General features: G+C 39.5%; 1 protein-coding gene across 8 annotated transcripts in view; it reads left to right on the forward strand.

The window, feature by feature from the left end:
- The window catches only part of LOC132394075 (transducin-like enhancer protein 4), a 149,280-nt gene that overhangs the window by 23,837 nt on the left and 97,503 nt on the right, over positions 1 to 27,940 (forward strand). The gene's annotated exons all lie outside the window — the stretch shown is intronic.

Raw genomic sequence — 27,940 nt, forward strand, 5'->3', positions numbered from 1 at the left:
GGTGGAGCACAGTAGCAGGTTTGGCAGGAACTTGTTATAGTAATTGACAAACCCTGAAAAGGACCACAACTATGACACATCTTGTGGCCTGGGGCATCCACCACTGCTTGAATTTTCTCAGCACTCTTGTGCATGGATGGTTTGACCACCATAAGTAATGCTTGGTTTAAAGAATTCATATTTTTTGCATCGTGCTCTGAGCCTATGATCTTCTAATCTTTTTATCACTGCCTTGAGATTTTCCTTGTCATTCCTACCAGTAACAATGATATCATCCAGGTAACACTGAGTGCATGGGCAGCCTAATAGCACCTGGTCCATAACTTTCTGATGCTACTCCAAAAATAAGCTTATTATGGTGAAAAAGCACTTTGTGAGTGTTTATGGTGAGAAACTGTTTTGATTCTTCTTCCATCACCATCTGTAGGTAGGCCTCAGCTGTCCACTTTTCTGAAGTGATTCCCTCTAGAAAGATTTGCAAAGATTGCAAATGCCCTGGGCAGAGGGCATTGTTCTACATTCAGTACTGGCTTGCTGGTAACTTTAAAGTCACAACAGATCCTGAAAGACTCATTCTTCTTGACTACCTAGACCTCAGGCATTGCCCATGGGTTCCCCTGAACCTTAAAAAGAATTCCTTCATTCTCCATACTGTCTAGCTCACTGGCTACTTTATTGTGGATGGTACAATATAAGGAACTGGATGGAGTTTGCAAAACTTGTGTGTGACATTTTCATTTAACACTATTTTAACCTTGATACTATATGTTTTAGTTTTCCGATGCTATCCCTGAACACCACTGTGGATCATCGGTTGATAAGTGATGCAAATTGTGAATGGATCACTAATCAAGTTGTAGTTGTCTCAGCCAATCACATTCCATAAAGCTGGCCCTCCTATTTTTACCACACACAATCCTAATGTGACTTGTTGGTTGCTGCATTCCACTGCCATGAATGTCGTTCCCACAGGAATTACCTTTACTCCGGTATGTTCTTAGTTGAATATCTGCAGGCTTCAGTTACGTATCTTTGAAATGCCTTTCAAGCTCATTTTGAGGACTGACTAAAACAACCGAGCCAGTGTCCAATCCAATCCAATCAGTGTCCAATTTTAATCAGTTTGCCACTCACCATATTGCTTGTCTCGTGTTAGTTTTCACATTTTAAATCTTAAGGCTACATAGTCTTGTGTCAGTCCAATCAGTATCAGATTTTTCATCAACAGCATGCAGATTAGTGTTCATTTTGAAACTGCAACTTGACTTTTTTTTATCATTTTCTCTTCTCTCTGCTGTCCATTTATTTTTGTCTGCCTAACATGCTCCTTGTATGAGTCCTATTTTGTTGCATTTTCTTCAGATTTTGCCTTTAAACCTGCATTGGTCAGGTACATGTGTTTAGATTTTGCAATTTTGTTCATGCTCATTTTCATTGCTGACTGCAACTCGGTCTCTGTCTGCAACGGCCATTGATACAGCTGGACCCAACATAATGATGCAGCTCCAAAGAAGGCACAACAGTGGCTATTTTTCATTGAGTTAGCAGAGATTTAGTACATCACTAAAGACGTTCACAAATTTCTACAGATGTACCATGGAGAGCATTCTACTTGGCTGCATCACTGACTGGTATAGGAGAGGCTACTGCACAAGATCTATATAAGCTGAAGAGAGTGGTAAACTCAGTCAGCTCCATCATGGTCACGAGCCTCCGTAGTATTCAGGACTTGTTCAAAGAGCAATTCCTCAAAGAGGCAGCATACATTTCTGAGGACCCTAATCACCCAAGCAATGCCTTTATCTCATTGCTACTGTCAGGAAAGAGGTGCAGAAGCCTAAAGGCACACACTCAATGATTCAGGAACAAGCTTCTTCCCCTCTGCCATCAGATTTCTGAATGGACACTGAACTCATGAACATTACCTCATACTTTTTTATTTCTATTTCTGCACTATTTTCATAATTTAGCTAAAATATATATTTTACTGCAATTCACTTATTTTTCTTTTATTGTGTATTGCTTTGTACTACTGCTGCAAAGACAACAAATTTCATGACACGCGGTGATATTAAATCTGATTCTGATTCAAATCTTTTAAGTGTATGTTGTGCTTCAGTTAGGAGCCATTTTTGAATGCATTCTTATCAGATTCCACAAGCTAAATAATCTCTCAGTGCATCATTAAGTTACCACGCTGACAATACTCAGACAGTCTCTTCTACTCAGCCACATTCGCTGCAATGGACTCGTCTTCCTTTTGATTCCACTTGTGAAACATAAAGCATTCTGCAATCAACAGTGGTTCTGATTATAAATGTTCGTGCATTACTTTCACCATATCAGCAAAGCTCATTTCAGCTGGTTTGATTGGAGTAGTCAAACCTCTGAGCAAACTGTATACCTTTAAACCCAATGCACTCAGCAAAACTGGTACTTGTTTCTCATTCACTATTTCAGTTGCTTCAAAATACAACTCAATTTGCTCAGAATATAAACTCCAGTTATCTCTTGTGCAATCAAACGTATTTATCTTTCTAATGTAGCCAGCTGTTTTTGCTTTTTTAAAATATTTATGAGTATTACTACCTACTACTCACAGCCTATCAACCCATAAATTTGCCTGTTCTCTGACCTTTATTTTTAACTTGAATGTCTTCTTTTCTGAAGCATGTGCTGCACTGATTTAGTTGTTACTCAACTGTTTCTCACTGCGCTTTTTTAAAACTTGAGCGTCTTGCTGAACTTCAACAGGTTGGTAGTCATCTTGGGATTGTTTACTACTTCTTCATCACCATTTATATTTTAAACTCCAAAACATTAAATGGATTGAAAGCAAAAACACAAAGCAGGGTATAGTGTATCTCAGTTACATTTTTACTTTAAGCAAAAATGTCATGACAGAAAGGCAATGTCCATTATTAAAAACCTCCAGCACCCAGGGCATGCATATTTCTCACTGTTACCACCAGGTAGGAGGTACAGAAGCCTGAAAGCACACACTCAGTGATTCAGGAACAGCTTCTTCCCCTCCGCCATCTGATTCCCGAATGGACTTAAGCTTTGGACACTACCTCACTTTTTTTTAATATACAGTATTTCTGTTTTTGCACACTTTAAAATAATTATTCAATATATGTAGTTGATTTACTTGTTTATTTATTATGTTTTATTTTTTTCTCTCTCTGCTAGATTATGTATTGCATTGAAATGCTGCTGCTGAGTTATTTAACAAATTTCATGTCACGTGCTGCTGATAATAAACCTGATTCTGATTCATATGAAATTTACTTATTTTTATATATAACTTTTAATGAATTATTTCAACAAACAAGAATGCTTAATCAAATGGTATATTTGCAATATTTCTTAAATAGCCAGCCTGTGGGGTAGAAGCATCTGCACAGGATTTTGAGGTGAATGGTCCCGGATTTGAATCCGGCTGGGTCCTTGCATGCTTCTGTGCTGGATTGAGCATTGAGCTAGCAATTTGCCCTCATCAAAAACAAACAAAATGCTTAAGAAATTGCAATGTTGCCACCAATGCACCACAGGGCATGGAAAGGTACAACAATTAACTACTATTACTCAAACCTACTGAAATATTAAATACACAATAATTCCAGTCAAAATTTTATTTTGCCATGATATGCTTTTGCATCCTATTGTTAAGACTTTGTCATCCTGAATATATCTGGTAATCTTTTGCTACTACAAATTCCTTCTTTCCTGCTCTGTCATACAGTCTTTCAGTGTATCCAGTTTGTTTTCAAGCTTCTCATTTATTTGGCCTTCTCCAGCTTTCTTACTTTTAATTGTTACAAACAGGGTTAATTAGATCTCCCTTGAGTTGGAGTGAAAAGAAAGTAATGTGGTTTTGTAGAAATATACTCAAAATTGAAATGATTAAGTAAGCATCTTTGTTTCTTATGACCATAGAAGCACCTCTTTTTGTTGTGTGTATATTAGGGGAAAATACATGAATAGTCAAACTGAACAGTCACATTCTAACTAAACTTTCGAATTTATGAATGTTGCAACACACAGCTTGAACCACATCATCAAGTTCACCAATGACACAACCTGGTGGGTCTCATCAGCAAGAACGATTAGTCAGCATACAGAGAGGAGGTGAAGCAGCTAACAGACTGGTGCAAAGCCAACAACCTGTCTCTGAATGTGAACAAAACAAAAGAGATGGTTGTTGACTTCAGGAGTGCACGGAGTGACCACTCCCCGCTGAACATTGACGGCTCCTCGGTAGAGATCGTTAAGAGCACCAAATTTCTTGGTGTTCACCTGGCGGGGAATCTCACCTGGTCCCTCAACACCAGCTCCATGACAAAGAAAGCCCAACAGTGTCTCTGCTTTCTGTGAAGGCTGAGGAAAGTCCATCTCCCACCCCCCCATCCTCATCACATTCTACAGGGGTTGTATTGAGAGCAACCTGAACATCACTGCCTGGTTCAGAAATTGAACCATCTTGGATTGTAGACCCTGCAGTGGATAGTGAGGTCAGCTGAGAAGATCATCGGGGTCTCTCTTCCCGCCATTTACACTACACGCTGCATCCGCAAGGCAAACAGCATTATGAAGGACCCCACCCACCCCTCATACAAACTCTTCTCCCTCCTGCCATCTGAGAAAAGGCACCAGGGCATTCAGGCTCTCACGACCAGACTATTTAACAGTTTCTTCCCCCAAGCTATCAGACTCCTCAATACCCAGAGCCTGGACTGACACCAACTTAATGCCCTCTACTGTGCCTGTTATTTTTTCTGTGTTGTTTTTATGCCTAGTTCAATGTAGTTTTTGTACTGTTTCATGTAGCACCACGGTCCTGAAAAATGTCTTGTTTTTACTGTGAATGGAGTACTTGGCCAAGTACTAAAGACCTGTGCTGTACAATTGGCTGGAGTGTTCATTGTGATCTTTAACCGCTTGCTTTGGCAGTCTGAGGTACCCATCTGCTTCAAGCAGACTTCACTAAGCCAATGCCTGAGAAGAACGTGGTAACCTGCTTCAATGACTGCTGTCCATTAACACTTGCATCCACAGTGATGAAGTGTTTTGGGAGGCTGGAGATGAAACTTATTTCTGCCTGAGAAATGATTTGGATCATCTCCAGTTTGCCTGCTGGAGCAACAAGTCCACAGCCAATGCCATCTCACAATCCTGGAACATCTGGACAATGCATACATCAGGATGCTTTTCATTGCAAGACCTAGGCCTCAATATCACCTTGGATGCAGCCCAGTCCATCATGGTTAAAGCTCTCCCCACCATCAGCATATTTACATGGAGTACAATTACAGGAAAGTTGAATCATCATTAAGGACCCCCACCTTCAAGGCCATGCTCTCTTCTCACTGCTGCCATCAGGAAGGATATACAGGAGCTTCACAACCCACACCACCAGTTTCAGGAGCAGTCAACCAACAGGCTCTTGAACCAAAGGGGATACTTCAGTCAGTTTCACTTCCCCACCATTGAAACATTCCCACAACTCACTTTCACTATTTATTGCTTATTTGTTTATTATTATCTCTTCCTTTTTGAATTTGCACAGTTTGTTTTTTTACACACTAGCTGAACACCCAAGTTGGTGTGGTCTTTCATTGACTCTACTATAGTTATTATTCTGTTAAAAATTCATTGAGTGTTACCACGAGAAAATGAATCTCAGGGTTGTACATGGTGATGTGTGTGAACTTTGGAAATTTACTTGGAACTTTGTTTCTGGGTGTTTGTGCACACAGATATGTTTCTGTGTTTCATTTATTCAGCACTCCACAGTAAGCCTGTGAGAACATAATACACAACCCTGGAGACTAGGATGATATGGATACCGTGCGAGTCCATACTGTGAAAAATGCGACTGGGTAAGTCAGTAATTTAGAGGGAATGTTTGGCCAATGCCAGGATAGATTCTTTTGTACAATATTGGAAAACAGTACTTATGATCAGAATCAGCTTTATCACCACTATCATATGTTGTAAAGTTTGTTGTTTTCTGGCAGTAGTACAGTGCAAGTTATTAAAAAAAAATGTAAATTACAAAAAATAAATAAATAATCTAAAAGGCAAGTAATGAGGTCATGTTCATGGACCATTCAGAAATCTGATGGTGGAGGGCACAAAGCTGTTTTTGGAACATTGAGAGTGGATATTCAGGCTCCTGTAGCAGCTTACCAATGGTAGTAACACAAAGAAGGCTTGTCCCATATGGTGAGGGGCTTTAATGCTGGATGCCACCTTCTTGAGGTACTGCTTCTTGAAGATGACCTCATTGCTGGGGACAATTTTGCTCATAATAGAGCTGGCTGAATCTATAGCCCCTATAGTCTCTGATGCAACCAGTCTGAATGCTCTCTACCATCTATAGAAATTGTATGGCTTTGCTTACGTACCAGGTCTTCTCAACTGCTTAATAGAACTGCTGGCTTTGCCTTTGTGATTGCATCAATGTGTTGAGCTCAGGACAGATTCGCTGAGATGTTGACATTGAGGCCCAGGGGCTTGAAGATGAGAATTTCTGTCTGTTCACCTGACTTCCTCTTCCTGAAGACATTGATCAGGTTTCTTGGTCTTGCTGAAGTTGAGTGTCAGGTTGTTGTTGTGATGCCTCTCAACCATTGAGTTGAAGAATTGCAGACTAGACACATATTTGGGGGGAAAATGCCTGGTCGTCATGATAGGTGTAAGGTGTTTAGCACATACTTTGAAAAATGTATATATTTTTACATGAAATGATATCACATGAGAAAATGCTGAGGATCACAATGCTGTAATCCATGAGTGCATGAAATTCATTTTCTGGGTAGCAATTGGTTATGTGATACTGATTAGTTTAATGCCACCAAGCAGTAGAGTTGATAGCCTGTTTGATAATACAGTGGAATTCTAAAACCTTGTCTGTTACTCACTGAAGCACCTCAGTCATATGTTAAGCATGTTTAACTAATGTGCAGGGAGAAGCAATTGCCAGTTGTATTGTAGATCTGAAGAACCTATCAATACATGATTGGACCATATAGTTAGACCATGTTTTGTAGTGCATTTGTGTACAGGTGAGCAGATGACTGTGTCCAAGCAATACTCTGTGATATACAAAGCTTTGCCTTCAGGTAGGTGAGTAAGTTGGCAATGGTGAACCATTGGAAAACCATGATGTCTGTGTCATCATCTTCATTAGACATCAGTTTTGTCTAAAAAAAAAAGGCTTGGCAGGATAATCTTGGGCCATGTGTAAGGTCAAAAATCTTGCTATTGTTATCAGTAAATCGTGTAATTTCAGTAGATTCATCTGGATTCACAGCCAGGGTATTGGAGTGTTTTAATCCAGAGTTTAAATTCCACTCTGGTAGCTGGGGGTTTAACTGTAACTAAATTAATCTGGATATTGTTTCTTTTTTTAATAGTAAATTAGCCTCAATAACAGTACTCGCAAAGCTACCAGGTTGTCATTAAAAACCCACTTGGGTTGAGGAAAGAAAATTTTCTTCCTTTCCCTTTCTTGTACGATGTGTAACACCAAATCACCAATCTCGTTAACTCTTAAATGCCTTCCAGGTTCTGGTGGCATTTAATGAGCGATAAATGCCACCTTTGACTGGTGACATTTTGTAACATTTAATAAAATAAAAAAAATATCTGCAAGGGCAGAGACAATATCAAAATACAAATTGGTTATGTTGCAGTTATTCTGGATAAAAGTGAAATTAATGAAGAACGTGTGTTTTTAAATGTTACGGGCTAGGACATGGAGGAAAATGGGTTTAAGGGCCCCATCAGGGTAAATGATTGGAGTATTATTAAAATGCACGTTGATATGACCACAGTTTCCTCAGTGAGGTCCAAGATACTACAGACACATGTCATCGAGTTCTGCTAACCAAGAGCAATTATCTATTGTGTATGCTTGTATTTAAGGGAAGTCACAAACACGAGAAAATCTGCAGATGCTGGAAATCCAAGGCAAAGCACCCAAAATGCCGGAGGAACTCAGCAGGTCAGGCAGCATCTCTGAAAATGAAAGTACCAGATTGTCGTTAAGTACGACTTCTATTGAAGGATCTCGGCCCGAAACATTGCCTGCTTATTCATTTCTATGGATGCTGCTTGACCTGCTAAGTTCCTCCAATATTTCATGTGTTTTGCCCTTATTTAAGGGGAGTGTTGTTTTTCTCAGAACGGCAAGAAAATTGATGTTCCAGTAATTGTGGCAGGTGAGACCTCAAGACTAATATAGAGTTTAGGATAAGGGTGTTCTGTTTAAACACACTTCTGCTATTGCAGAAGCAGTGGCAACAGGTCATCCAAAAGAAAAAATATTGCAGATATTTGAAATTCAATATAAAAAAAAATAACATGCGCAAAGTGCTCTGACTGGGCAGTACTTGTGGAAAGAGAAACAAGGTGGTGTTTTTGGGCCAATCATTTCTGAATGGAGTGGCACAGTAGTACAGTATTAGTGCAGTGCTTTACGGTGCCAGCAATCACTAACTGTGGTTCAATTCCTGCCGCTGTCTATAATGAGTTTGTACATTCTCCCTGATGGGTTTCTTCCTGATGTTCTGGTTCCCTCCCACATTCCAGAGACACAGGGTTAGGGTTAGTGAGTTGTGGGCACACTATGTTGGTGCCGAGATTCCGGTGATACTCGCTCTCTGCACAATTCTTGGAGTTTGCAGCTGATGCAAGCAGTGCATTTCATTAATTGTTTTAATGTCTATACAATGAATAAAGCTAATCTTTAAAAAAACTTGGTTTCTGTCACCACTGCTGCTAACTTGGCATCTGAACATCTTCCATCATACTGTGTGGATTTTAGTGCCAACGGGTGAGTTCATGTTAACCTCCAGGGTTACCTACTCCAGCTCTGATAAGTGGCAGAGAGGGAGAGCAGGGAGCTGGGTAATCTGCTGCTTGTTGGAGAAATGAAGGGGAGAGCTCCAAAGTAGAAGGGACAATTGAGGAGCTGGGGAAGGGGTTGTTAACGTGCATTCAAGTGGAGGAAAAAGTGACGCTGAAGTGAAACACAATGTAAGACAAGAAGAAAAGAACCTGGAAACTTCACAAGAAAGGAGTATTTCTGGAGCCTGCAGTTACAGATCTGCATATTGGATCCAGCAGAAATCTTGGGTATATAGATTTTGAAAATGAGTAACTTGCAGAATTCTGGTATGTATGTTCACAAGTTCACGTGACACCATATTGTGATGTTAAACAGGACAACCTGAATGTTAGCTTTTTTTTATTCTTAATAGTTGGGAGTATTTTTGGAAAAATCTGACTTGGATAATTTCACATTGTTGTTGTCTTTCTAATATAGAAATAATCAATTAAAAGCCCTGTGTAAAGTTAGTAGAAGGGTATCACTGCAGTACACAGCAAGTCTGAGGCAAAGTGAAACTTTACATGGGAGATTAAAGAGGGCGTCTGCCACATACAGATTCACCAGTCAAATTTTTGTATTTGCCAGATTGCTGGTAATCTTAGAACTCCCATATAAAGTCTGATAGGTACAACTTGAATTGGTTAAGCAATGAGAACTCTCTGGTGACTTCAAGACCAATCTGAAAGTACATGAGTTGTGATATCATCTGTATTTTCCTCTCTATTTTCTGTAGCTTGACATTTCAGGACTGCAGTGAAGCGCATTAGTCATTGCAGCTTCAGTATTCATCAGAGGACAAACACAGTGAGAAAGAAAACCAGAAGCCAGAATTCCAAGAGTTAGCTTGGGCTATGTTTACAGTACCATGGTGCTACTTTGAAGGGATCAACATTGTAAGCAGCACAAGAGGTTTGATTTTACATGACGGGATCCACTCTTTATGGGGAGAATAGAGATTAGATTGCAGAGTTGATTCCTCTCAATTCCAAGAAGGTGCAAAGAATGATGCATTAGGCACATCTGTTCCTTTGAAGGAGACCCAGTGTACAAGGTGACTGCTGATAAAAATTAATGTGCATCAGGCCTCTTGGTACCTTCATCTTTTTCTTGCAGGGTTCATTTCCTTGTTCTTATTTTTAGAATTAAATGCTCTGTCAGATATAATATACAAGTATAAACATTTACATTGATGTTGTTACTGCTTTAAGGAAGAGTCTCATCGTTCACTGTTCTTTGAACTGAAGTGTTTAAAGAAGCTTGCAAAATTGGTTTAAAGTTAGCTAATGCAATGAGCATATCCACAGACTCAGAGTTTATTCAACACTCTAGAGCATTGCCCATTGAGATTCTAATGCACAGCAGACATAAACACTTACAGCCTACTAGGAAAACATTGGATTTATGTTGGGATTAAAAAGAAGTTCCCCAGAACAGAATTAACATTTCCTTTTCCCATTTTCTCTTCTATTGTGTATTTGGCAAATAATTCATTAACAAAAATATAGTTCAGTATAGTAGTGCAGTATGTTAACTTTTCACTCCCATGGATATTTTTGCTTCCTCCTAATTGCCAATCTCTTACTTTGTTCATCACATTGCTATAGTTTTTGGTTTGTTCAGAATTCCTTAGCCATGCATCACAGAAATAGGATATTTTATCTGATACATCTGTGGTGTCCATCCTTAATAATTGCACACTAATCCTAAGTATTTCATGAATATCAACATGGATTGATTTGTGTGTTTAGCTTCATAAAACTGGTGTATATATAGATATTTTTTCCTACTCCCAGACTAAATCTCATTTTGGTATACCTTGTTCCTTTCTTCTTCACTCATGGAATATAAACATTTTTGGCTAGGGCAGTGTTTAATGCTGATAGCCTCTTATGCAATAAAGTAAACCTTTCTACTCACTCTGTCCTATAATGTTAAGCATCTCCACCAAATCAGTAATGAAAACACCCAGTTTTTCAAAATGTCATTGTTTGTTTCCTCATTCAGGGCATTGTATTAGTGAATATGTGTTGAACACTTCAAGGCCTGAATATCTTTGAGGCCATGCCTAATAAAATACTCCAGGTAGAATCTAAGTGAAGTTTTATATTGATTTATTGTTTATTTTTTATACCTATATCTCCTGCTATTCACCCCAGTATTGAATTATCCTTTTTGATCCCACCACTTAAGGTATTAATTTTACTAACTAATGAACTCCGATCTTCTGCAAGTATTCACTCAGTCGTTAGTAGCTACCAATCAGAACTACCAACTTCCAGAGAATTAATTACCTGGGTTAGTTTATCTGTTTTGAAAATGAGTATTATATGGATCATTTCTAGCACTCCTACCTCTATTCCATTCATTCTTCATTATCTGGATGAAAATTGGATTATTAAAAATGCTGCAATTGATATATTTTGTGCAAATACCATCTGTTTACAGGCTGGCTAGTTGTATCACAAAAACACTTGTAATAAATTTTTTTTTCTTAGAAGCTTACTTCACAAATTTTTGCTTAATTCTCCTCCTTTAGTCACAACAACTTAACATCTGCAGATTATCGTATGTTACTTACACCTTTGACTTCATCAGAGTTCAAATCTGCCAAGAATAAGAGCTTTCATTCTACCAAGGGTGCCACAGTGGCATAATGGTTAGTAAGACATTATAATAGCTTTGTGTGTAAGAGAACGGAGTTTAATTTGCCCCTCAGGAGTCTGTATCTTCTCTCCATAACCATGTGGATTTTTCTTCAGGTCCCTCAGTTTCCTCCCACAGTCCAAATTCATGCTGGTTAGTAGGTTCACTGGTCATTGTCTTGTGATTATGCTAGTGTTAAGTCGATGAGTTGCAGGGCAGTGAGGCCTCTTCTGGGCCTCCAGTGCTTCTGAACCCACAGTTGCAATCGCAGATGTAACATCTCTCTTTCGGGTAGTGAACCTCTGGAAAGCAACTGGCCGTATCCTTGGATCCTGTGCAGATCAGCTGGTGGTGGGGGAGGGTATTTGTAGGCTTTTTTTTAAACCTCTTCCTGCTTCACTCTGAGATTCCCAAATGCTTTAAGAAGGCCTCTGTCATCCTGATTTCTAAGAAAAACAGGAATCTGTGCCATTATGAACACCACCCACATGGCTCTGATATCCACCATCAGAAAGTGCTTTGAAAGGCTGGTCAGGGCACATACCAGCAACAGTCCCCTAAACAATCTCAACCCACTGCAATTTTGGTACTGCCAGAACAAGTCTAGGCCAACTTCTGGCCCTATACTCGTCTCTGGAGCATCTGGACAGTAATGATACCAATCTCTGCAGTTCTGTCATCAATATTATAATTCCAAACAAACTTGGAAGTTGTTTGTAGGTTACAATGGGATAATAGGCAGAATGTAGAGATGGGTGGAGAAGTGGGAGATGGACTTGGCCCATCGAGTCTGCTCCGCCATCCAATTGTGGCTGATGCTTTTGTTCCCCTCCTTGGCCCCACTCCTCAGCTTTCTCTCTATAATCTTTGATGCAGTGTCCAATCAAGAACCTATCAAGCTCTGCTTTAAATACACCCTCCGACCTAGCCTCCACAGCTGCCTGTGGTAATAAATTCCACAAATTCACCACCCTCTGACTAAAGAAATTTCTTCACATCTGTTTTAAATAGACGCCTCTCTATCCTGAGGTTGTGGCTTCTTGTCTTACCATGGGAAACATGCTTTTCACATTTATTCTTGTTTAGCTCTTTCAACATTCAAAAGATTTCAATGAGCTCCTCCCTCATCCTTCTAAATTCCAGCAAATACAGACCCAGAGCTATCATACGCTCCTCATAGAATAACCCTTTAATTCCTGGAATCATCCTTGTGAACCCTCTCCAATGCCAGCAGATCTTTTTGATGAGGAGCCCAAAACCCTTCACAGTACTCAAGGTGAGGCCTTGCCAATCAGTGCCTTATGAAGCCTAATAAATCCTCAGCATCACATCTCTACTCTTGTATTCTAGATCGCTTGAAATGAATGCTAACACTGCATTTACCTTTCTCACATTGGCTCTACCTGCAAGTTCACTTTAGAGTGTTCTGCACATGGACTCCCAAGTCCCTTTGCTTCTCAGATTTTGGATTTTTGCCCCATTTAGAAAATAGTCTGCTCATTTATTTCTACTACCAAACTGCATGACCATGCATCCTCGAACATTGTATTTCATTTGCCATTCTTTTTCCCATTCACCTAACCTGTCTTTGGTCCTTCTGCAGCCTACTGTTTTCCTCAACACTACCTGCCCCTCCACCAGTCTTAATATCATCTGTAAATTGGCAACAAAGCCATCACCTAAATTATTGATATGCAGACAAGATTATTCGCAGTGTATAGAAACACAAGAATTTTGGGGTTCATGTCCATAGGGAGGAGTATGGTATGATGACCTCATTAGTTGGGGATTGAGTTCAAGAGGCATGAGGTAATTATTCAGCTCTATAAAACTTTTGTTAGACCATGTGGAATATTGTATTCCTTTCTGGTTACCCCATTATTGGAAAGATTTGAAAGGTTTAGAGAGAGTGCAGAGGAGTTAATCCTGCTGCCAGGATTAGGGGAAAATGACTTCTCTCTTGGTGTGAAGGATGATGAGAGGCATCTGGATGGATTTGTGTAAGTTTGAGAGGCATAGATAGAGTGGACAGACAGCATCCTTCTCCTAGTCTATCGCCAATAACAGAAGATGCCTGTTTAATGTGATTTGGGGGGGGGGGGATTTAGGGGAGATATCAGAAGTTTTTGTTTTACACAGAGTGGTAGGTTCCTTGAGTGTAGTGGGGGTGGAGGCCAATGCAAAAGGGACATTTTAAGAGACTTTTGGACAGGCACATGTATATGAGAAATATTGGCGGTTTATGAGATGTGTAGGAGGAAAGGGTGAGATTGATCATGCAGTCGGTTTATATAGGCCGGTACAGCATTGAGGGCCGAGAGGCCCATACGTTGTTTTGTGGTTCTTAGTTCCATGACTCACCGAAAAGAATCAAACAGCAAAAATATCGTCAGATTCAGCATTCTTATTTGCAGGGAAACTTGAAGCAAAACAGGATGTTGATACTTGATTTTCTTCCTATTTGATTAGTAAATATGCAGTTGTTTTCTGTAAATACAAAGATGATAACAATATGAGCAGGAGAATCTGAATCCATCAAATATCTTGCAACACACACAAAATGCTGGTGGAACGCAGCAGGCCAGGCAGCATCTATGGGAAGTAGCACTGTCGACATTTCGGGCCGAGACCCTTCGTCAGGACCATCAAACATCTTGCTCTGTTTGATGTAGAGTATTTCCTAATCCCCAGCCCCTATCCCATCATTTGTCTTTTTCCCAAAAATTAAGCGCAGGATCGGAAGAGCTGCAGTAAGATGCAAACTCAGCCAGCTCCATCATGGGCACTAGCCTACCAAGCTTCAAAATGTGATGCCTCAAAAAGTTGGCATCCATTATTAAGGACCCCCATTACCCATGACAGGCCCTCTTCTCATTGTTACCACCAAGGAGGAAGTATGAGAGCCTGAAGATGCACGCTGAACCTTTTAGGAGCAGCTTCTTCCCCTCCACCATCAGATTTCTGAGTGGACAGTGAACCCATGTACACTGCCTCACTTTTTTTCTCTTGTTTTGCTCTCTTTTTGCACAACTTATTTAATTATACATAACAATGTGTGTATGTGTGTGTACAATATATAGTTCTGTATTATTTTTGCTGCTGTAAAACAATGTGTTTTACAATGTATGTCAGTGATTTTAAATCTGATTCTTTCTTGTTATAAGTTAATTGCTTAGAAATATATTCCTTATGTTCAATTTTTGTCCATTAATATTAAGTAGCTTTAGACTCGATATTGTAATGGGGGCATTGGACTCCATGGGAGTGATATAAATGTACACTTTAATCCTGGACTCTAATATTAAGTTGGAGGGATGGTGATAGGTGGGTGGACTGTGGAAGGAGGGATAGTTAGCTCTTGGAGGGTAAATGCATGGAAAGATGGGAGGATAAAGTGCAGAAAGGGACATGGGTCAAGTGGGGATTGGTAGCTGAGGGAAGCCTTCAAGTCAGTAAGTCTTCAACAAATGATTGAGGCTGGGGAGAGGAGAACTGACAGAATGTTGGGTTGGAATTGAGGTAGCATATATAATTGTAATAAAGTAGGAGCAGAAGTAGGATGTCCATCCCTTTAGGTTTGCTCCACCATCATTCAAAATCTTGGCTGATCTTGGCTCAGTGCCACTTTCTAGCACTACCCTCCTATTCCATGAACACAATGGCTGAGCTTCCACAGACATTTGTGGTAAAGAATTTCAATGGTTCATGATCTTTTGACTGAAGAAACTTCTTCTGTCAGAGGAAATGTTCCCCGCTAGAGATAACTTGCTGAGCTCATGTAATTACTTTGTATGTTTTGATGCCCTTCTACAGAATATTGTCCAATTCCATTTGATTTTCGTGCTCTGTCCCTGGAACCAGTCCAATAAAGGTATGCTGAACTCTCCCTGGGTTGCCTACACCCATTCTTCGTCCCATAAGTAACTGAATCCTGCCATTCATACTTTGTGTCTAAAGGATAAATCATTCTTTTGCAACAAGATTAAACGTGAGGCAGAAGCTGCACTTGTGATATTTAGATGATCAATCATTTAATGAGAAAATTTATTGCCTGAAACTCAAGATGAGATTTATAAGAGGGTCTCTTAACTGAGTTAGAGTTACAAATTTATTATGTGCTCAAAATAGACATTGTTTATACAGTATATGGAGGGTTGCTTCCTTAGACAATATGTTCAAAGCTCAAGAAGGATGGTTCTGTTGGATAAATAAATATATTGAAGGTTGAAGCACTTTTTGGAAAGTAAATTCCAAAACAGTAACGAGAAGAAGTAGCAAATTTGAAGAAACCAGTGAGAATATTTGTCAAATAACTGGTTGCCTTTAAGTGGGATCACTTAAGGTTGAATGTTGAGACATAGGAAATTAATATTTTGGGTTAGTTTATCTCCTGGGCAGTGCATGTCAAATGTGAATTAAGAGTGAATGAATAGCAAGTTCCATTTTGTATTCAGATATTTTTGCATTAGATATTTGCATGGCTGCAGATCCATATTCAAAAGTAAATTATCAGTAAGATTGAATCTAAAATTAGAAAAATAATTAGTCATTGTTTCCCAGAATGTTGAAGGAAGTTTTGCAGAAGTCCTACGTTGTGCCAAGTAAAAGTAGATATTAAATGCCTGAAGTATGGAAGTCGTTGCCCTGGAGTGCAGATCAATCCATCTGATCTTGTGTGCTCGCTTCTATTTGTAATAATTTGAGATAAAATTAGTAAGCACTTAGAATCATAGGTCAAATTAGAAATTGGCAGCACAAATGGATTTTAATAATAGCTCTTGCTAGTTACAATACTGTGATTATTACTATAATTAATATACACAATCTACATGCTCAATAATATGCTGTTTAAAAGAATCATTGTAGAAGTATTAGATGGAGGTATTGATGTTGAAGTAACTACTTCTATTTGAGAGGAGGTAAACAAGATAAGCCTACTGTGTGTGATGCGAACAGTTTGGGCAGTAGTTTCAGAGTGGTGAGTCATTATGAATGGCAAACGTTTTAATGAACTGCTCATAGATTCGGAACAGCTCATTGATCTGAGCTGGGTCAAGTGAGTTATTCAATTCTATAAATCTTAGGAAAATCTTTTGAGTTCTGATGAAGAGTCACCTATCTGAAATATTGACTGCTTTACTTTCCACAGATGCTGCTGAATTTGAGTTTATCTAGCATTTTCTGTTTTTAATTATATAAATCTTCTGTTCATATGAGTAATGGATTTTAGCTGTAAAGTTAAACGTCTGCAGTTTGGGCAACCAGACATTACTTTGCTTGTAATACATACAAGCCATACTTATCAACACTTTGGTAAATCAGACCACTAGGCTGTGCTCTCACTTTCTGCATACAAACAGAAGCTGAAATGGAAGAATTTAGAACAAATGAGATTCTACATGACTGCTTTGAGTCAGTAGACTAGTCTGTGTTCAAATACTCTGCTGCTGCCTAAGTGAGTGTGTCGCTACCATCACAGACTTTATCAGCAGGTGTGTTGAGGTGAGGACTGTGCAGCAAAGAGGGCAATCTGGGTGTTTTCAGACTGGAAACAGTGGATGAACTGGAACATTCACTCTCTTCTGAAGTTTAGGTAAGCAACCTTCAAATTAACATGTAAGTCATTTATAAGAAATCAAGAAGTCTAGTTGTCAACTTTGGCAGGGTTTGCGTATTATAATGGGCTATGAAATGAAGTTGGGTGGCAATAGTGCCAACAGCACATTCATTCCCGATGAGCACAACACGTTGTATGCATGTTTTGAGCAGAAGGGAGTGGATATGTTACAACCCACCCTGACGGCCTCTATTGCACCTGAATCTACAGTCACCATCATAGACGTAAGATTAGACTTTTGGAAGTGGTGTCGCTGGTCAAGTCCCTGGATCCTGTGTGAATCAGCTGGCAGGAGTATCTGAAGACATTTTTAACCTCTGTCTGCCTGCTTTGAGCTGTGGTTCCCTCCTGATTTAAGAAAACCACCATCATCCCAGTACCCAAGAAAAACAAGATGACATGCCTTACTACCATGCAATGGTGCTAACACTTACCATCGTGAAATTCTTCGAGAGGCTGGACATAGCAACCTACTCTACCTTCTGTACACCAGTGACTTCATTAAAAAATTATGCTCTAACTCTATTTACAACTCTCTCTCTATCTAACTCTCATCTACAAATGATACCACTGTAGTGGGCTGCATTTCAAATGATGATGAGTCGGAATACAGGAAGAAGATAGAGAGCTTGGAGATGTGATTTCATGACAACAATCTTTCCCTCAATTCATCAAAACAAAAAAGCTGGTAACTGATTTCAGGAATGGGGGGGGGGGGATGGAGACAGAGGGTGGTGATCCTGACCATGTCAACGTGTTGGAGTTGAGAACTTCATCTGTCCTGGTTTAAACATATTGATGTCATGGCCAAGACGTCTCACCGACGTCTCTACTTCCTCAGGAGGCTAAAGAAATTCAGTATGACCCCATCGACTCTCCACCATTTTTTGTTGATGCACCATTGAAGGCATTCTGTCTGGATGCGTTGCAGCTGATCTGAAGATTGTTCTATTTGTGATTGCAAGAGGTGTAGATACATCTCAGCATATCATAGGAACCAACTTCCTCTCTACGCACACTGTTCATACTTAATTGTTGCCTCATTATAGCAGCCAGCATAATCAAAGGAATTCCACCTTCTCCGAACATTCTGTCTTCTCCCACTTTTTCGAAAATAGTAAAGATTTTAAGCCTGATAGCGTATGCCACCAAGTTCAAAGACAGCTTCTGTTCCACCGATATCTTGAATGATGAGTTGGATTCTTGTCTACCTCGTTTTGATCTTGCACTTTATCATTTACCTGCATTGAACTCTTTCAGTAGCTTTTACACTTTATTTTTCACTGCTGTTATTTTACCTTATTCTAGCTCAGTGCACTGTGATCTACATATATAAACAGTATGCAAGACAACCTTTTCACTGTATTCTTGGTACACCTGACAATAATGTACCAATATTGTTTATTTTTTGTTGTAGATAGTGGAAAGAGTAATGGTTTCAACAAAAATAGTGGAACATCCATAAATTGCATAACTTACAGCAATACAATTAACTGTACATCCTTTCTTAACTTTTTATAGTTTTATTTGAAAGTTGAAGCCTCTCTCTAAAATCCAGATTTGGATTGTAATTATTTGACTATAATTGTGACATGGTGAGCTAAACCTAGATTCTATTTAGGGGTGATCCAGTGAATTTTGGTTAATTCTGCCGTCAGTTAATCAGGAAGCTACTTATTTGGGACGGCTCTTATTGGACAAAAACTAATCAAGAAAATAGCCGGGATACTCTTTGTTTATTTGAGACACTGTGCCACTTAATTGGGACAGGAGACTGTTTGCCGGGCAGCTTCTAACTAGCATCAGTTGTGGGGCATTAGACACTACACTAGCATGGATTGTTTTTAAATAATGTCAATTGCATGCATTTATGTTTAGAAATCAGTGATTTTTGTCACTGATAGTTGGTGAGAAATACGGACTAAGACAATTCTCCTTGTCCTTGCCTACCACCTCATGAGCCTCCACATCCAACATTTAATTCTCCACAACTTCTGTTACCTCCAAAAAGATCCTAGCACCAAACATACCTTTACCTTCCACTCCCTCCCCCGTCTCCGTGCTTTCCGCAGGGATCCCCTTACCCATTCATCCGTCCTCACAAATCTCCTTCCTGCCACTTATCCCTGCAAGCTGCCTAAGTGCTCCAAATGCCCATTCACCCTCTGCCATCACGATGTAGGGATCAGGCCTGCACTTCTGCCGATGAGGTGAGTGCTGACGTTGCTGTAGACTGTCATGACTGCTTCATGTGTTGACGGACTACATTGATCTTGTGGTCTTACTCATTCCCTCCTTTTGGATGTGATAAAGCCACTGCCTTGGTAATAAACTCCACTGAGTTTGTTGGCCAGGGATGGGATCAGTGCCATGTTTCCAGCACAGCAACACTGTCAAGAACACACTTAAAATGCTTCTTTTTAGTACTGATTCCATTTGCACTTTCATCCCAAGTGCTTTTCTGTGGCATCAGTGTAGGCAGATATCAAATGCTTTGTTTAAATAATAAAAATTGTGTTTGTTATCGAGGAACAAATTGCATAACAATTATACATCTGCTTTTGCATTTTCAGAAAAGTGTATTATGCTGATCATTTGAAGGAGCAATTTATTCTTCATTTCATGTTAGTTCAAGCAAATAAAGACTCTTTAGTTCAGGCAAGTTAAACTTTTGAAGGAAATAGGTAGGAATAAAGTAATCCTGAAATAGGTCACAATGAGGGCAGGTTTTATCTTTGAAGTGGTAGCAAGTTAATGGAGTATTAAAAGTGATGAGTGTTGGGGAAAGGAGACATTAAGACATAGGTAATGAGTGGATAGTACTGAAGAGTGTGGTAATGATGGCTGGACAAGCATGTAAGAAGGGATGGTGTAAAGGTATAACAAGCAAGGATTATTTTGTCCTGACAAAATAGGAGGTACTCTGAGTTACAGATTTCATGTAACCCTCACCAAACAACTCCCCACCAATCTATGGCTGCCACCCTATCTGGTAGGGAAAAAAACAAGTAGCAATGCATTGAAGGAGAAAAATGGAAGACTGGAGACTCACCAGAGGCTAAGGATAGAAACTCAATTTCTGTTGTATATTCTACACCCATGATATATTTGCTCAAAGATGAGTAAATCTGCTGATGCTCATAATCCAAGCAACACACTCAAAATGGTGGAGGAACTCAGCTGGCTGAGCAGCATCTATGGAAAAGAGCACAGTCAATGTTTTGGGCTGAGACCCTTCGTCAGGATTCGGAAAGAACATGAGAAGTCGGAGCAAGATGATGGGAGAAGGGGAGGAAGAAGCACAAGGTGATAGGTGAAACTGGGGAGGGGGTGTGAAGTAAAGAGCTGGAAAGCTGATGGGTGAAAAAGATAAAGAGCTGGAGAAAGGGAATCTGGAGAGGGTGGAAGTCTATGGAAGAAAGGAAAGGGGAAGGACCACCAGAGGGAAGTGATTGACAGGTAAGGAGATAAGGTGAGAGTGGGGAATAGGAATGATGAAGAGCCGGTGGGTGGGTCAATTACCGGAAGTTCTGGAAATCGATGTTCATGCCATTAGGTTGGAGGCTACCCAGATGGAATATAAGGTGTTGCTTCTTCAACCTGAGTGTGGCCTCATTGCAGCAGTAGAGGAGTTCATGTACTGACAGGTCCTGATGGAGTGTCTTAGTCCAAAATGTCAACTGTTTATTCTTTTCCATAGATCCTGCTTGGCCTGCTGAGTTCCTCCAGCATTTTGTGTGTGTTGCCAATATATATTTGCTTTCATCTGTGCTTGAAGTATGCATTACTAAATTGTACATTGTCATTATTGTCACTGTAATCTTGTATTGAGTATTCAATGACTAGTTTGTGGAATATAGTATTTAAAATTTTACATAAAACAAGATGCAGATTTAAAGTTATATTTGTAAAGGTTTGTCTAAATTTTATGGCTGCTAATTCCTTCCAGTAGTGATAAGAGAGGATTGTATGGAAATTTTAACATTTGTATGGTGGCTGGCAGGAATGTGAGTAAATTGAATAAGTCACCAGTAGGGTGACAGATAGGAGAAATAGAGAGGTAGTTACACCTAAGGTACAGGACATGGGTGACAGTCAGGACAGGGAAAAGGGCTAGATAGCCAGTGCAGAGTACCCCTGTGGCCGTCACCCTCAACAGCACTTTGGATATTGTTATTGGTGGGGGAATGACCTAGCAGAGGAAAATCCTAGTAGTCGCATTGTTACATTTCTGGAATTGAGGCTGCCTCTGTGACTCAAGGGAAAGAGGGAGAAAAGGCAAGCTGTGGCGATAGGGAATTTGTTAGAGGAATCAAAATGAGGTTCTGTGGAAGAGAATGAAATCACCAAGATGGTATGTTGCTTCCTGAGTGCCAAGGTCGAGGACATCTCTGAGTCCTCAGCTTTCATAATTGGGAGGGTGAGCAGCCAGAGGTATAGTCTAAGTAGGTACCAATGACAAAGTGATTAAGTACTGCAAAGTGAGTTCAGGTGCCAAGTTAAAGGATTGTGATCTCAGGATTGCTACTCATGCCATGGGCTAGTGAGGGCAGACATAGGAAAATTATATGGTTTAACACCTGGCTAAGGAGTTAGTGGAAGAATGAGGGTGTCAGACTTTTGGATCATTGGGCTCTCTTCCAAGGAAGGTAAAAAAGAGATGGTTTGCAGCTGAACTGGAAAGTGATCAATTTCCCAACAGGAAGGTTTTGGTGCTGCTCGTGGAGTTTAAACTAGAGTTGCAGGGGGATGGGAACCAGAGTGCCAAAACAGATAGTGGAGAGGTTGTGGAGACAAATATTGCGGGGTCCTCAGGGAACGTCAGGAATCAAGAGGTTGATCATGGCGAGGCTAATGTCCTGAACTCTGTATATTTCAATGCAAGAAGTACTGAACGAAAAGCAGATGAGCTTAGGGCATAGATCAGCAGATGAAATTATGACATTGTAGCCATTAGTGGACTCGGTTGGGGGAGAGTCAGGACTGGCCGCTCAATATTCTGGGTTCCATTGCTTTATACGTGACAGAGTGGGAGGGTTTAAACAGGAAAGGGTGGCTTTACTAGTCAGGGAACATGTCAGGGCACTGCTCAGTCAGGAGAGACTGGAGAATTTGTTTAGTGAGGCTTTATGGGTGGAACTGAAGAATGAAGAATGTATGACCATGTTAATGGGGCTATATTATAGACTGGCCAGTAGTCTGTGGGATTGAGAGGAACAAACCTTATAGAGAGATCGCGGACTCCTGCAAGAAACATAATGTTGTTTTAATAGGTGATTGTTAACTTTCCACATATTGATTAGCCCTAGATGAGGTCTAGATGGGATAGAGTTTGTTCAATGTGTCCAGAAAAGTTTCCTTAATAAGTCCATAGAAGTCCGCATGAGAGAGAGTGTAATACTTGATTTCCTATTAGGGAATGAGCTAGGGCAGGTAACAGAAGTTTGTGTAGGGGAACACTTTGTATCTTGTGACCCTGATGGCATTGGTTTCAAATAAATATGGAAAATAATTGGTCTGGGCTGCGGTTTGAGACTCTTAATCGGAGTGTGGTCTGGGACAGGCTGTTTTCTGGCAAAGGTGTACTCGGCAAGTGAAAGTGAAATTTTTTCAAAAGTGAAATTTTTGTGAGTACAAAGCTCATATGTGCCTGTTTAGAGAACCTTGGTTTTTGAGAGATACTGAGACCCTGGTTAGGAAAGAAAAGGAGGTATAGACAGTTGGGAACAAATTAGGTACTTGAGTATAAGAAATGAAAGAGAACACTTGAATCAGGGCTAAAAGAATGTGCGATGTTGCTGTAGCAACCAAATTGAAGGAGAAGGGATTCTATCGACATGAGCAAAAGGATTGCAAGGCACAAAATTGGTTATCTGGAAGATCAGAATGGTAATCTATGTCTGGAGCCAAAAGAGATGGGGGAGATCTTAAATGGATTTTTTGCATCTGTATTTACTTGGCAGTCCATAGAATTGAGGCACAGCAGCAGTGAGATCATAGATCCTATACAGGTTACAGAGGAGAAGGTGTTTGCTGTCTTGAGGCAAATTCAGGTGGATAAATCCGCAGGTCCTGACAGCGTGCTCCCTCGGACCCTGTGGGAGGCAAATGCAGATATTGCAGTGGCCCTAGCAGATGTATTTAAATCATCCTTAGCAAGAGATGAGATACCGGAGAATTACAGAATAGCTAACGTTGTTCCACTATTTTAGAAGGTCTCTAACAGTAAATGAGGAAATGATATGCTGGTAAGCCTGATGTCAGTAAAAGGAAAGTTATTGGAACGTATTGTAAGGGACTGTGGATATATGAGTATTTGGTTAGACACGATTGTTTAGGGAATTTCAGCATGACTTTGTGTATGGTAGGTCATGTCCAAGCAATCTTAAAAGTTTTTTTTTTGAGGAAGTTACTAGGAAAGTTGATGAGGACAAGGAAGTGGGTGTTGTCTACATGGACTTTAGTAAGGCATTTGACACAGGCCTGCATGGGAGTATGGTCAGAAAGGTTCAGTCACTTGGCATTCAAGATGAGTTGGTAACTTGGATTAGACATTAGCTTTGTCAGAGAACCAGAGTGTTAGTAGGTGGTTGCCTCTCTGACTGGAGGCCTGAGACTAGTAGAGTGCCACAGGGACTGGTGTTGGGTCTGTTGTTGTTTGTCATTTATATCAATGAACTGGATGCTGATATGGTTACCTGGATCTTCAAAATTTGTGGATGACACCAAAATTTGGGATGTAGTAGATAACAAAGGAGACCATCAGAGCTTGCAGTGGGATCTGAACCAGCTGGAAAAATGGGCTACAAAATGGCATTTGGAATTTAATGCAAACTACTGTGAGGTGTTGCACTTTGGTAGAACCAAACAGTCCCTAGAAGCCCAAACGAGAGAATGTGTGGTACACAGTAAATGGTAAGGCACTGGGGAATGCAATCTGGAAATACATGTCCATAACCCATTGAATTTTTTGGCGCATGTAGATGGGGTCATAAAGAAAGCTTTTGGCACATTGACCTTCTTAATCGAATGTATTGAGTACAGAAGATAGGATATTATGTTGAAGTTGTAAAAGATGTTAACAAGACCTAATTTGGGGTATAGTGTGCAGTTTTGGTCTCCTAACTACAGCAAAGATGTAAATAAGGTTGAAAAGATACAGTGTAAATTTACAAGGATGTTGCCAGGACTGAAGAATATGAGTTCCATGGTGGGACTACAACCAGAGGTTATGGGTTAAGGGTTAAAGGTGAAAGGTTTAAGAGGAACATGAGGGGAATCTTCATCGTTCAGAGGGTGGTGAGGCTGTGGATTGAGCTTCCAATGCAAGTAGTGAATATGAGCTTCATTTTGATGTTTAAGAGAAGTTTGGATAGATACATGGATGACGGGTATGGAGGGCTCTGTTCTGGGTCCAGGTTGATGAGATTAGGCAGTTTAGATGGTTTGGTATGGACCAGGTGGCTGAAGAGCCTATTTCTGTGTTTCTATGACTCTGACTTTGTGACACTGAGAAATATGGATTGATGGAGTTTACAAGCTGGCTTCAGTGAATTGGTAGGATGGTTGGACAGGACTGCTTTAGAAACACACTGAACAACAAAGATTTTGCTTCCTGAATACCTTTAGGTGTATCTTATGAATTTTGGGCTACTGACCATGAAAATCACCATGAAATTTCCCTATCATGCACCATTTTTTGAAATCACTTATGTTTATTATTTCAATTCATAATTCAAGTCAATTAAAATGTTGCCTACATTGTAAACTGAAAAGTTTCCTATCATGGAAGGATAGGTTTTAGTCATTATTATTGGGTTCAGGACTGTAAGGATGTTTTTTCTATCACCAAGCACAAACATTTCTATGAAGGATTTTGATACTGAGACAGGTGCTTCCCAGAATAACTGATGCCAAGATTAAGGAAAGCATTATTGTTGGTCCACAAATCAAACAGGTCACCAATGACGGGCAATTTGAAGAATTTCTACTGGGACCGGAGAAAATCACATGGAATGCATTCAAGGAAGTTGTTGAAATTGTTCTCGGCATCTGCAACTATATGCAGCTGGTTGGAAGCATGCTTCAAGCATATAAAACCATGAAATGCAACATGTCACTAAAGACTCATTTTCTGCATTCCCGTTTAGACTTCTTCCCTGCAAATCTTGGTGCTGTTAGTGATGAGCATGGTGAAAGGTTTCACCAGGACATTGCAGTCATGGAGAAAAGATAGCAGGACAACTGGAATCCATCAATGCTGGTGAAGTATTGTTGGACACTTTCGGGAGAAGCCTGAGACACTGAGTACAAATGAAAATCATTAACAAAATATTTTTAACTTAGTTGAACTATTGCGAAGTATCAGCACCATGATGCAATTAAACACATTATAGTCAATAAAAGTTAATTTGCTGTTTCTCTAAATTCCTACGTGATACAGGTAGTCTGAAATTATATTTGTGCTCATCTTCAAGCAGTCTATCATAAACAAAAAAAAAATTCTGAGGAAGCAACACTTCTGGGAAAAAAAATTGTTATCCAGCGATATTATAGTTAAAATTAACGGGGGAGCATAGTAACTTGGTGAAATAAAAATATGAATTGATGGGCTATATTTTTTGATGCATTTTGGGGGAGGGGGGAATACAGGATGGATTGCAAGAAATAAATGTAATGGGTAGTGTTGGCTCAGTCTATTATTTAGTGGAAAATGAAGAAGCCAGGAGGAACCAAGGTAAAAGAGAAGGAAGAATCTGAAGAGTTGAGGCAATCAAGGAATGAGCAGCACTAAAGATGTCAGAACACGAATGAGGAAAAGGTGACACTGATGTACTATGAGTTAGGGAGTGGTTTAGAAGGGACTGCTTTCATATTTGATCTGGGGACTGGTGGATGGAATGAGTGAATTTAGTTCATACCTGAATTTATTTTTGAAAATTTTCCATTGATGTATGCATTAATACCTAAGATATTAAGTCCATTAGCCAAGGAGCAGATTACAGTTTTCATATTTGGAATTGTTTTATGAATTACCACAGTAGGTCAACTAGGTATAATATTAGGAGCCGGTGATGAAACAGTGAAGCCTATGTGCCTTCTGCCATTTAATCTTATTGGAAGTTCCCCTCCCCCCACATGTTGCATTGATATTAGACATATTGGCACTCCTTTATAGGAAATACTTGATGAAAAATCTGGCATGCAGATTTATTGGTATGTTCTTAATATGGAAAGATAAATTAGGAAGAACTTTAGAACTAGGAGCTTTTTAACTTGAACAGGGAAGATTTAGAAGAATGTAATAGCTTCTCAAGATAAAAAGTTTTGAAGATCAAAAATAACCAAGGCGTAAACTCTTTATTAGCAAACAGAAAAGTTTATTGGAGTATCTTTTCATCCAGTAGGTTGATAGATTCCTTAACCACACATGACACAAAATCATTCAAAAGGAAATGAGTTAAGTAATTACAAATGTTGGGGCAAGGACAAGAGAAGTGAGATGAAAGTAGATACAGTATCTCCATCTTAAGATTCAACACTGGCATAGTTGACCAACTGGCAGCATTTTATTCCCAGTAACTTCTACAGTTCAGTGAATGCAAAACTGTAACTTAATTGAGGTTCTGAAGACTAACAATGAGAAACACATTTCAAAGGATTACATACTGTTCCTGAACTCTGATACTGGTTTACAGATTTGAAATCATTGCAGGATACTTTCTTGTTTCTGAATTTGTGTGGCAAACCTTTGGAAAATAAATCTCAGTAAAATCTCAATCTGAATGTCTAATCTTAAGACTAGAACTGTGACAGTTATTGAATTCTTCTGCATTTGTCTTTAATAATTACTATATTTTAAACTATTTCGAGTTCTCCAATTGAAGGATTAATGATTGCAGGCAGTTCCTGAATTTCAGAAGGGTTACATTCCTGAGAACTTTTCAAAACTTGAATTTTTTTGTAGTCTGAAATGAACAAAAACAGTGTGTGGGAGAGGGTTACAGAAACATATCTGATGGGATTGTAAGCAGGTGCAGGAAGTGAGCAAGTGAGTCTTTTCAATGTTCTGTTCCAATTGGTTTGACCCAGTGCCCAGATGTTGTTGGAGCTGCAACCATTTTAGGTAGCTGAAATGAAAAGTGAAACAATTTCTAGAAGAAAAAATGTACACCAGTGAATTTCCTACTACATTAATATAAACAAACAAAACAAGAACCTTACTTTTCACTGTTTTTATACCTATGTGATCTTCCTTAACTTTTAGAGCCTCCATAAGGGGTTGAAAGTAAGTGTAGTGCTCAGTATTGAATCATTTATCCTTGGGTTATTGTAAGCTTTATTAGTAGGAGAACCTTGGAGAAACATGTTAAAAACTAACACAAAATATTGCAAACACTGGAGTTGGTTTGTACATAATTTGTACTTAAAATTCAATGATCTTTTGCAGTAGCTCAAATGTACTGAATAAAACATTGCAACCTAGTGGAAACAGCAGGCACAGATGTTTGTAGTGACATGTTGAAACAGGATTTATGATCTTGTGAATTTTGATTCTTTTCTGTGGTAGCATTTTTTATACTAGGTTAGTCATTTTAGACTACTTCAAACTTGTAGACTGTTGCATTTTCTATTTTTCTAACCACAATTCTAAATTTTATGACATTCATCCAAAATCTCTGATTTTCTCTGATACAGTGAGATAAATAATGTAAACTGTAGCTTTTGCATTTCAATCTAAAATCTGATCTTTAAGAAATAATTCAAGGCCAAAGCAGGTT

This window comes from Hypanus sabinus, chromosome 5, assembly GCF_030144855.1.
Source record: "Hypanus sabinus isolate sHypSab1 chromosome 5, sHypSab1.hap1, whole genome shotgun sequence".
In the NCBI taxonomy this organism is placed as follows: Eukaryota; Metazoa; Chordata; class Chondrichthyes; order Myliobatiformes; family Dasyatidae; genus Hypanus; species Hypanus sabinus.